The following is a 12667-nucleotide window of genomic DNA, read 5'->3' on the forward strand; positions in this document are numbered from 1 at the left end:
GAATTTTCATCAGAATTTATAACGTTGACTCGATCTGCCCATCACAAATTTCCACTTTTTGGATCTGTTTTAATTAAGACACACGCATACCATGGGATGTTGGGTACAGGCGGCTGAAAACTTCCCAGGTCGAAAGAAACCCTCCAAATTATCAGAGCAAGGTAATAGAAAGGAATAATCAAATAAGTTTGGGTTGTCCAATGAGAACATATTAAGATACAACAACAGCTATAATAATTGTTATTATTAATTTTCGGGGTGGCCAACCTATGACTTGCAGATTGTACACAGTCATTAAATATTCCACGTTCATGCTACTAAACTTCAATGCCAAACTGAAGAAAACAATTTTTTTTAAAATAAAGGATATCCACAGGAGAGGGTTAAAAAAAGCAAAGGAGTGTGTCCGCCATTTTGACTTTTTTGACCCCCCCCTCTCCATAGATAACCCAGATGAATGGATGGATGGATAGGACAGGACAGGACAGGACAGGATAATCCTCCAATAAGTTTCATGAATCTGTTTAGTTTTTAATCAAGCGAAAAAGAGGTGGAGGGGAAAATGTGATTAAAATACTGCCTTTCCCTGCTCTGCTGATGCCACATTATACTCTCTTCTCTCCAAATGAAAAAATAGAAGAGAAGTGTAGGAACTGAGCTGCAAAAATCACTCTCCTTCTAATTTGTTTCTCTAATTTATCAAGTATCTGACAAGAGCTCTCTGGGCAATATTCAAAGTTAAAACAAATTAAACATCTCAATTGCAGTAACTAGAAAAGGAAAGCAAATTGCTTTAAAAGAGAGATCAAGAAACAGAATGATCAGTCAGAACAAAGTCAAAAGAAAAACATTCCCAGAGCTAAAACGACGACTCTAAAATCACAGCAAAGTCCTAAAGGCCTGCAAAAATAAAATGGGTCTTGCCAGAAGAAATTAAAAGTGGCCCAGGAACATCTCTATGGGGAGGATATTCACCCACCAAGCCCTTCCTCTCCTAGGTCTCCTTCCGCCCCACTTGGCAAGGGAACTGGACTGATGGTCTTGAGCATAAATAGGTATCCACAGGAAAGATTCACATACCAAAAACTTTAAACATCAAGCCCCATACTTTGAATGGGGCAGAAACGGCAAACAGACAGACTTTGCATCAGCTGCCGCTTCCAAGAAGAGCGGGCCTTGTTAAAAAGATATTGGAACTGTCCGCACATTGTGCATGAGCCAGCCGTGTGATGCGGCTGCAAAAAAAGCAAATGCAGTTATAGGCTGAATCTACAGAAAAAACAATTTCCGAATGATGTAATTCTTCCACTTTCTTCTGCTTTGTTCAGAACCTTCCTCAGGTACTGTGCCCAGCCTTAGAGAAGTTGAAACGGGTTCAGAGAAGGAAAACAAAGATGATCAGGGACCAGCAATTAAGCCCTGTGAAAAGAGACTGAAGCTACTGGGCCTGTTTAGCCTTGAGAAAAAATGATTGGGCATGGCCGTGAAAGCACGCTTCAAATAACTAAAGAGACCTCGCATAGAAGGAGGTCCAAACCTGTTCTCCTTTATTTCTGAATGCAGGACTCAGATTAATGGATTTACATTCCAGGAAGATGCAGTCCAATTGAATGTTACACACACACACAAAAACCCCTCCAAATAAGAAGAACCGGCTGACGGTGGTATCGATGACCCAGAGATAATTGGGAGGGGGGACCATTGGTGGCGTTCAAATGTAGGCTGGAGAGCCATCGGTCAAGGATGCTGTCAAGATCTCTGGCACCTGCCTAGCACAAAAGATTATTCTTTCCCAACACGATTCTACAGAGTTGCCTTTAGCGAGATTTATTGCAAAGACTGAGAGGCGTTACCAGAATTCCAGCAGCTGAACTGCTTCCTGTTTAGGTACGTTAGGGTGGAGACTTTCTGATTTCTTTTCGAACAACCTTCCTGCAAGGAGGTGGGTCTCTTCGCTGATCCCAGGATGCTTGCCACTGACTTTTTACATAATGGTCTCCTGAATCTATCAGTCTGGAAGCAGCCATTCTAGATGGGTTAATTGGGATTTCTGCCCTGAGAAGAGGGTGGACTTCATGGCCTCCAAAGCCCCTTCTCAGATGCTATGAAACGTCAAACCCAAAGTTTGTTTGTCTGTTTTTAAACAAAGGTCCACGAAAGAGCGGCTTTCTCTGCAGAAGTCCACAAGCCCAATCCAGGATTCTCCAGCTGCTGGTCAGAAATCCCCAGCTTGAAGAGACAATCGTTCACGAAGCAGACCAGGAGACCAACTCTGCTGCTTCGGATCTCCTGCACGCCGGTGCACGGCTGAGACCAAAGCGCACGGCTGAACTCTGCGCGCCTGAGACCAAAACAATGCACCCGCTGAGCCAAACACAATCTCCACTTGTCAAAATAGGAGGCCTGAAGGCAATTCCCTGCTGAAAGACGACCGAAACGAGGCGTGGTCGACATCAACAGCACACCCTAAACTGCAATTAAAAACACCTTGTCCCCATTCATTAAAATGGGCGTATGAAGAACTGTAGCCTTACTGATTTCAACGATAACAAGTTCCCAGGATGATCAGGAACAACTCAACCAATGGCTAACACCCAGCATTAGGGCTGTTGATATAAATCTCCCCCATCAGAAGTTTTGAAGTAGAGATTTAAAAGTGGGGGGGGGGAGGGAGAGATGCATGCAGTTGAAGTAAAATGGGTTTGCTGCACTCCAACTCTGCAATTAATAATGCAGAATTATTCCCACAGCATCAAATCTTGGCTTGTCCAAGATTGGGTTCATTTTCCAATGAGGCTTGGAATCTTTCTATTCCTTTAAAAATATCTCCTTGATGGTGAAGAGGGGAATTACATCTTAACCCCTTAAGAAACACTCCCCAAATCTTTCAAAGCATCAGCTGACCTCCCTGATCTCCAGCCTACCTCTCTCTCTCTCTCTCTCTCTTCCTGTTTCAGAAATTAGAGATGTTTCACTTTTATAGTGATATGTAAAATGACACATTTGCAGGAGTAGAAAGGTAGAGTGAAGTTTAGCTCTTCTTCCCAAATCTCTTCCTTCCCAAAGAACCTTGTAGCCCAGCAGTGTGTGTGTGTGACATCATAAGCATGACATCATTGTACAAAGGGTGTGAATTATGAATAGAATGCAAATTAGGATCATCCGAAGCAGATTAGAGCCCTACATGGAAAAAGAGGTGCCAGATGTTCAAGGTGGCTTTAAAAAAGGCTGAGGACATTATTGTTGATGCACGCTGGAGAAGCCAAATACCACAGAGAAGTCCCTCTGTGCTTCATTGTTTATAGGAAAGCCTTTGATTGTGTCAATCACGTCAAGCTGTGGGAAATGCTCATAAAAACGAGCGTGGTTTTAAGACTGGAGGAAGAAGCATCAATAATCTGTGCTACACTGATGACACTACCCTGATTGCCAAAAATGCAAAGGATCTGTGAGGTCTAGCATATAAAGTCAAGGAGGAAAGTGAAAAAATGGGACTAAAATTAAACATAAAGAAGACCAAAATGTTGACAACGGGTCGTGAAGGAGAAGATTCCCTTCAGTAGAAGCACCAGCCTTGGAAGTGACCATGAAGATACCCAAGTGATGGATGGCTTCTGCCTTTTAGGATCAACCATCAACAGCAGAGGAACTAGCAGCCAAGAAATACGCTGCAGAATAGCACTTGGTGGAGCAGCCATGACGGCCTTGGAAAAGATACTCAAATGCCGTGATGTGTCCATACCTACCCAGATCAGAATCACGCATGCCATGGTGTTCCCTGTGACACTCTATGGAGGCAAAAGTTGGATTTTGAAGAAGCAGGAGAGGAAAAGCATTGACGCCTTTGAACTTTGCTGTTGGAGAAGACACCTGAAAATGTCATGGGCTGCCAAGAAAACAAACCAAATGGTCATTGAACAAATCCACTCAAATTGGTTCTCACTCAAGGCACCAATGACCAGGCTCAGAGTATCCTTCTTTGGACACCTGATGCGAAGACCCAGTTCTCTGGAGAAGGCTCCGATGCTGGGAGAGGTGGAAGGAAAGAGAAGAAGAGGACGAGCAGCAGCAAGGTGGAGGGACTCAGTTGCAGCAGCGATGGGGGGCACTGTTGGGAGACTTGAAAGACCAGGTTAGGGATAGATCATCATGGAGAAAATCTATGTGGTCGCTTGGAGTCAAAAATGATTTGATGGCACATCATCAATCAGTGGCTTGAAAGTGGGAGCTTAACAAGAGTCAGATATGTTACTTTGTACAGGGATATGTGTACTAACAGATGCAATTCTATAAACTCGCTAGATGGTAAGAAAAAAGATTGGAAACAAAGACTGCAGCTGGACCAGCTGTTGTTCTAAATCAGTGTTGTCCAAACTTGGCCACTTTAAGATGAGTGGACTTCAACTCCCAGAATTCCCCAGCCAGCATGGCTGGCTGGGGAATTCTGGGAGTTGAAGTCCACTCATCTTAAAGTGGCCAAGTTTGGACAACACGGTTCTAAATGCACTAAGCCTATTTTAGAGTTTGCAATGCAGTTTTGAGGTGTTTCTGACCTCAAAAAAGATGGAGGCTGCCTGAGGCTGAATTGTGGGAGCGCACTGGCAAGGCACATGTGGCTGCTTGCCCATCAGTGGCTAAAACAAACTCTGCTATGGTGAAAAAAAGCAGGGAGTGAGTTTCACTCCTAGGGGTTCTCAGGTCAAACATTTACATACACACATGCACACACATCTATTTGTGGGAAATAACAACTGGGCGGGGGGGGGGGGGAGAGGATCCCAAGTGGGGAAAATTGCATACCAAAGTCAGTGGACCTTGAGATCATCACACTTTTTGCTTGTATTTGCTGAGAAACTGACTTTAGAAAAGAAAAAAGCAATGTTTTAAAAGCCAGTATATCAGGGAAAGCTACATTTAAAAAGTATATCAAGAACATGTACATTAAAGCTCTATGTATCAAGGAAAATTACAGACTGGGCAGAGGGCTGATTTTTTTTTAATTCTGTAGAAAGAACAAAGAAAGAACAGAATAAATTAATATCCCAAATCCTGTAACACAAGCTTGGATTGGATTTGTATCGATCTGCCCAGGATGAGTACCGAAACACCCTAAAACAACACCGCCAATTTCTTTCGCCGCAGCAAAGTTGCACTGATGAAACCGACCCATTTCTGACACGCGGCGGATGAAATGCCTTCGCGGGAAGCAAATGGGTGGAAATTACTTTTAAAATGAGAATAGTTCTCTGCAAAAGTTTGGAAAAGGGTTGCTAAGCAATAACGATTATCTACTTGGACAGCATCTGTAAAGTCAACAAATACGCTTAGAACCACAGAAGGAAAAGATGCCCAGATGAACAGCCTGCTTTTGTGTTCCTTTCAAGCAGTAGTTCGGCCTCTCTCTTGTAAAGGTTGGGGATTTTTTAAAAAAGCATCAGGCCCCAGTTATTTTGGTAGAAAGGGAGTAGAAAAAAAAAAGAGTTGGGGTTCTGAAATGATCAGGAAAAGCATGGTTCCTCCAGAAGTGGTTGGACTACACGCTCCATCTTCCTTTCAGCAGTGGCCCTGCTGCCCGAGGCTCATGGGATTTGGAGTGCAACATCAGGATGGCTATATCCCCGCTGGAGCGAAAAGTTTAGTGCAGATAAAAAAGAAAATTGCAGAGCCATTGGAAATGAAATACACACAGGCCATATCAGCTCCTTCAAATGCAAATGTTCGTTTTCAGCTTCGAGGCCCCGGTATCTATGGTTTCCCCAAAGTGTCTCCATCCTAGAGGTTCACAATGATGGTTTAACTAGAGAAAAACATTAAAATGCAGCAGAGCACGACGAAACAGGGCTTTCTTTTTAAGTTTTGGAAATGGGCAGGTGAAGACAGGCGGGGCCGAAAGTTACTAATTAAAACATGACTCTCCAATACAGGCCATTAGGATGGGTGTTCTCCCCGCTTGTGGTATTAAAGCTGCCTAATACATTTGTTAAGACATAATTTCTTAAGCCTTTGGTGGGGTTGGTAGATCCTGAGGTTGGCTTGAGCTCAGCCTGTTGCCCAAACCTAGAATTATGATTTGCAAACCCAGGGGTTACAGCTTGATACGTCGAGGACCAGCTGGGGTGGTTACAGCTTGGCATCTATTTCCAGCCCACGGAGCTACACCTCAGCGCTTTGCCAATCATTTATCATTTTTGTGTGTGTGTGCGTGTATATGTATACATATATATATATATATATGTTTTTATTAAAGATTTTTAAAATGGAAGATAAAATCTAATAAAAGCTAATATAAAGTAAGAAAAAGAAAGAAATCAGAGAGGAAGCTAAAAGTGCAAAAAAGTAAAAAAGAAAGGAAAAGAAAAATAGAAAAGAAAGAACAAAGATACAAAGAAGTAGCGTCCGATCTTCTGTACGGCACTTATAAGTACAATTATAAATTTACTTCTTATTCTATGTTACAACATAACTTTCTTCTTTCCATAATCTGCCCTGTCTAATCATCAAAACCGTAAATCATAAGTCCATTTTTTTCTGTTCTACACAAAAAGTGTATAAGGGGTTGCCAGTTAGTAATAAACAGAGATATTGTCTTTTCTCTGATCAAAGGAGTCAATTTGGCCATCTCTGCAAGTTCCATCATCTTCCCCACCCATTCCTCCATTGTGGCTAATGTTAACTTTTCCGCTTTTCAGCATATAGTAATCTCACTGCAGTGGTCATATATAAGAACAAACTTCCATGTTTTTTTTTCTAGCTGTCTGTCCATTAATCCCAAAAGAAAAGTCTCTGGCTTCAATTGTATATTAATCTTTAAAATCCTCCGAATCAGTGTGCGTATTGGGAAGCAACATTCTCCAGCTTTTTTACACGTGCCCTTTGCTGATCCTGATTCAGCATAAAACATTAAGCTAGGTCTGGTTTGATCGGTGCATGGAAGGGAGACCACAAGAAAATCCCACACCTGTTGACCAGACAGGGAAGTTTTAAAAAAATCCAAAAGAAGGTAGCGTCAAGGCAATTCTGCACTGCTGCTAAGAAAACAGCATGGAGGTATGTACGAAGTTACTCAAGGGAGACCTTTCTCTTCTGATGAGCCAGAATGTGCTACAACACCAGCCTTTCCATTTGTCTGATATTCCCAAAGTAGTTTAAAATCAATGCATGTGTTTTCCATACAGTTATCACCATCTCCATTTATTAACCACCTTCAGCCTGATATTTTCTATACCCTTGTAAGCGGCAGAGAATCATTGCTTGCCCATTTTCAGCCTGGCTTAGCCAGACAGGTAAACACAGAAGCACCCACCAAATCAGTGTTTATTCTTTATGTGTCTAGCTTACATGCTGGCTGGGGAATTCTGGGAGTTGAAGTCCACACATCTTAACGTTGTTCAGGTTGAGAAACACTGCCATAGAATATCCAGCACAGATGAACGAGCATCTCTTTTTTCCCCGCTTTGCAAAAGAAGTGTCTACATATCCATGCAGACATCTACACAGGCTTCATTTGCACAAGGCCCTTGATTTGATTGCTGTACTGATGTCAGGTTCAGCCCAAGAATCTCCACGGGACGGTTCTGGAATTGCTCAGTTGCTTTATTAGCTTGCACCTGCTAGACAGAATCTCGCCAGACTAACTCTAACTCCCAAAGTCTGCCACTAAACACTACGAATTCCTTAGGGTGGTGCCAGCCTCATCCTCTTTGCTTTCACACGCTCAGGCTGTGGGCTGAGGAGGTGCTTCTTCCCATGACCTTTAACTACCCCATCCAAGTCCTCCATCACAACTAACCCATTTTCTGGATCTGCACAAGACAGTGAATTATAAAGAGCCAGATGGAATTCACATAGCACATTATGCCACACACAAACACACACACAAATGCTGAAGTTCAAATTAAAACTTTCAAATGTGGGAATGCGGCTGTTGGGTTTTTAACAACCTGGTTAAGCATCTTGTGCAAGCATGCATTTCTCCACATGCATTTGAGTGCACTTGTTCAACAGTTTGAAGCATTCCTCCTAAAATTTTCTAGGAGGACCATTTTGTAAAGGACTATCAGTTTTTAAAACTGTTGGCAAATACACTGAGAAGTCTCAAAAGCCTTCTCTTTTCCATGGCACCAAATGAAGGTGACCTCCCAGACTTCTGGCAACTTTCTAGGAAAGCAAGCTAGAAAAGTTGCATGTGAGAACATTTCAGCAGTAGCAAAGGTTGGATAGTAACATCAGCAATTGCCTGAAGGGAGGCTAATTAAAAAGCTAAATAGAAACAGGAGGTAATTGATGTGGCAAACAGTCCTTCCAGTAGGTAAGCTGAGGCTCACAAGGATAGGTTCAGCTAAATCACAGATTTCATCCATTTCTGATGCAAAGCAGAAACAGTATGGAGAGATTGGCAAGGGCCCTTTAGAGATCTGTCTCACAACCACACTTGTTGCAAGAGGCAGTTGTGCTCGCAATCAAGATGTGGAACCCCCCCCCCCTTGCAACTGATGCCAGGGGAGGGGTAGGCTGGCACAGAGACAATGTGGCAGAGTGGTTACGATGTTCGAGGAGGGCTGGGAAAATTAGGACTCAAGTCAACCTCAGTCACAAAGCCTTGGGGCCGGGCCATTCTCTCTCAGCCCAGCCTGCCCTACAGGGTTGGTATTGGGGAAGTAAAATGAGAAGAGAACCCTTGTAAGTCTCCTTGAATTCCTGGAGATCTGGCAGGCAATAAATACCAGTAAATTAACAACAACAACAATATAATGCCACATTCCCACTTCATTACACTCCAAGTGAGCCAATATCAGACATCCCACTTACATCACAATTATTGGCAGCTACCTTGTGGGTCTAAGATCGCAGCACGTGGGAGCAAAAGGTTGCTGAGGTTTCTTCTTTTCATGTAGTTGAAACTGGCATCTACAATTATCTTAAAGATGGCCAAATTGCTGATTAGGAACTTTAGCACCTAAAAATAGCATAGGCTAGAAACTGGGGAAATGGTCAGTCCCCATTGATGTGGTTAATTAAATCTTTGGAAACTGCCGACGTAGACAGGATTCACAAAGGAACAGGAAATTTCCATAAAATACGCACAGTAGACAAATCAACTCAACTCACTGTAGAAATGGACAGAAATGTGTTTTGGTTGGTCCCCACAACATGAAATGCAGTACTGTGATGGTCATAATTCTCAAAGAAACTCTAGGGCAGTGTTTCTCAACCTTGGCAACTTGAAGAGGAGTGGACTGGCTGGGAAATTCTGGGAGTTGAAGTCCACTCCTCTTCAAGTTGCCAAGGTTGAGAAACACTGCTCTAGGGTCTGTCCAGGGCAGAGTAGAGGAGAACTATCACTTCCTGTGATCTCCACATTATACAGTAGCTCTGTTGATGCAGCTCAAGATTGCACTGACTCTTTTGGCAGCTGTGGCATGCTGCTTGCTCAAGCTTCATCTGTGCTCTACCAGGACACCCAGATCCTTCTCTCATCTATGTACATCTGCTAAGCCAGGTACCACCTATCTTGCACCTGTCCATCTCTTTTATCCTACCTAAGGACAGAATTCTACATTGCTTGCCACTGAACTACATTTCATTGGATGGGGCCCAACGTTCAACTCCATCAAGAGCCTTTTGAACCGTGAGCCTGTCTTCTGAGGGGTTACCAATCCTCACCAGATTTGTGTTCAAATTCAGGGAGCATCTCTTCTATCTCCTCATTTATGAAACGCTGAAGAATAGGGGGCCCAAAGCAAAAATCACTTCTATCTTTTTTTTAAAGAATGGGATGTTGACTCTTCTCCAGTCTTCTGGCACTTTCTTTGGATTCCAGGGGTCCTCGAAAATTGCAGCAGTTGTTTTGAGGTCACATCTGCCAGTTCCTTTAAGATCCTGGGATGGAATCCATCCAGTTCAGGAGACTTGAATTCATGCAAAGCAACTAGGTGTCCTCTCTCCACTTCCTTACCTATTTTGACTGGCATTTCTCTTCTGTCCCCCTCCTGCCCCCCATGATGCATCTTCTGACAGGTTGGACTACTTTTTCCTTTTGCAAAAAGACAGATGCAAGGTAGGAATTAAGCAGATCAGCCTTCTGACACACATCACCATCCTCTCATCTTCTCCAATCAGCAAACTAACCATTTACTTGGCTTCTCCCTTGTACCAGACATACCCAAATAACTCTTTTTTGATATTTTTGGCATTCATTGCAAGTCTTATCTCATGCCAAGCCTTAGCCTTCCTGACTCTATCCTTGCAGGTTCAGGTTATTTCTTGATATTCTGCTTTAGTCATATGCCCCCTTTCCATTTTTTAAACTTGTCCTTTTCATTTCATGGTTTATTGGAGAGATCCTGGTGCAACCAGGCCAGTTGCATCAGGTGTCTCCCATTTTTTCCCCTCTTTGGTATTGATTGTGTTGGGGCCTTAACTATTTCAATTTTTCAAAATCTCCAAGTCTCCTCAACTGTTTTTCCCTTTGGGATTTCCAGGAATCCTTTCTACTTTTTCTCTTAACTTGTTGAAGTCAGTTCTCTAGAAATCTAGAACACTAGTCTGGCTACCTTCAGTTTTCCCTGCCCACAGTATGATGAGTTCTAGATTCACACAGTCACTCTCTCTCGTGGCTCCTACAACTTCCACTTCCTCAACCATGTCTTCCCTGGTAGTAACCGTTAAGTCCAGTAGTGTCGATCTCCTGGTTCCCTCCTCCACTTTTTGGACCATGAAGTTGTCTGCTTGTCATGTCAAGAACCTGTTGGATCTCCCACTTGCTGTAGAGTTTGATTCCCAGTTGATGCTGGGTAGTTGAAGTCCCCCATTATCACAGGGGTATGTTTCCTGGGTCCCTTAGCCAACTGATCTGCAAAACTTTCATCTGTATCTTCTGCTTATTTGGGTGGCCTCTAGTATACATCCACAAGAGTGTCATTGTTGTTTCTTATTCCTGTAATAATCATCCAGATGTTTTTGGCAGGATTTACATCCCTAGTGCAGGAATTTCCATATAGGTGTTCTCATTCTTTATGGAATGTGTGACTGCCCCTCCCCTGCTGTTCAGTTTGTTTCTTTCAAATAAATTATATTATGTATATTATGTAATCTGTTCTAATTATATAATACTTAGACTATATTCCCATCATGAGTTCCACCAGGGATGGGATGAATAGGCAGAGAGATAGAGAGACCAGTAGCAATGAGATATTTATCTATAGATTAAAAAAAAAAAAGTCAAAACAAGGATTTTTATTTGGAAATCTGGCTGAGCTTCTGTTCTCTTTTTATATTAAAGCAACTTCCTTTATTGCTAATTGTTCCTGTTTTATCCATTTCATTATAGGTTAATTGCTCCTTGGCTTGCTGTAAGCTACATGGTTAGTCTAAGACAGTGTTTCTTGACCTCGGCAACTTTAAGATGTGCAGACTTCAACTCCCAGAATTCCCAAGCCAGCAAGGCTGGCTGGAGGATTCTGGGAGTTGAAGTCTGCATATCTTAAAGTTGCTGAGGTCGAGAAACACTGATCTCAGGGCTCTTTTTAGGAACTGTCAGTTGATGAGATGGATTTTGTTGCTGGAAAAAAAGGATCCATTCTTTTTAACAAGTATACCCAGTTTGGTGTATGGTTGAAAGCTGCTGGTTTAGTTTCCGGGGAAGAAATGGTGAACTGAAGATGGCTCCGCTCTGCAGAGGAATGAAGAGCCAGTGAGTAGACCAGCTCTTTGATAATTCCTCTCTGGACAAGGAGAGGACTTGAGATCACCCACAAGTGCTCCAGACAGCTGCTCCTCACAAGGAGACTGCAAGACAGTGGTCTCTGGTGGGTTTAGAGCTCCGGGAGATGAAGGAAGAGCCATCTTGCTCAAACCATGGTCAGCACCTTTGAAAGGACACTAAGTTCGCATACTTCCTTTTTCTAATCACGTTCAAAAATTGCTTGTTAACTGCTTTTCAGCTATTAAGAACCTTTGGATCAACAAGTCTGACAGAGGGTGAGTTTCCTTCAATCCTTAGAGAAAGAAGTTGTATACAAGTTTAAAAAAATTTTTTTTTGTTTTAATAAACAGCAAAAGGGTGATTAGAGTGTTGATTTTGGGAAGTTATAAATGGACTAAGGGTCCAGATAGACTAGAAATAAGATTTTGAAACTAATTATAAGAATCCTGCCTGTGGGAAAATGTTGTTTTAAATTCTTTTTTAAAAAATGATAAGGTGGGATTTTGAAGGTTGGACACTAGAGGGAACCAGAAGGAATTAAAGATTACAATTAAAGGAGAAGAACACCTAAGTTTGACTTACTAATACAGAATGGAGCAAAATATTTAAACATTGGACATATTGAATGATATGTCTTCTAGGCCCAGAAGTTAATTTCAAAAGTATCTGCCATCATAGACAGACTGTGTTTGGAAGATGATATGGAAAAGAGCAAGCTTTACTGGACAAGAGTAAGTCTGATTTGAAAATGGATCTAAAAATGTCGGACTAAGGGAACGATGTGGAAGGAGATGCTACACTGGGTAGACAAATGAAACTGGTTGATGTTTTATCAAATCAAAAGAGTGACCTGGATAACTTTCTTATACTGGATTTACAAAAGAGACCTGTTAAAGTCTTGAAGAATTTTGTGAGAAGGAACAAAGAAAAAATGAGAAGAAATCAAGTTCCAGGACTATTTGA

The sequence above is a fragment of the Python bivittatus genome, unplaced genomic scaffold (assembly GCF_059951505.1).
Source record: "Python bivittatus isolate LINGU-HERP-01145 unplaced genomic scaffold, Pbiv_v1 ctg000070_np1212, whole genome shotgun sequence".
NCBI classification, from domain to species: Eukaryota; Metazoa; Chordata; class Lepidosauria; order Squamata; family Pythonidae; genus Python; species Python bivittatus.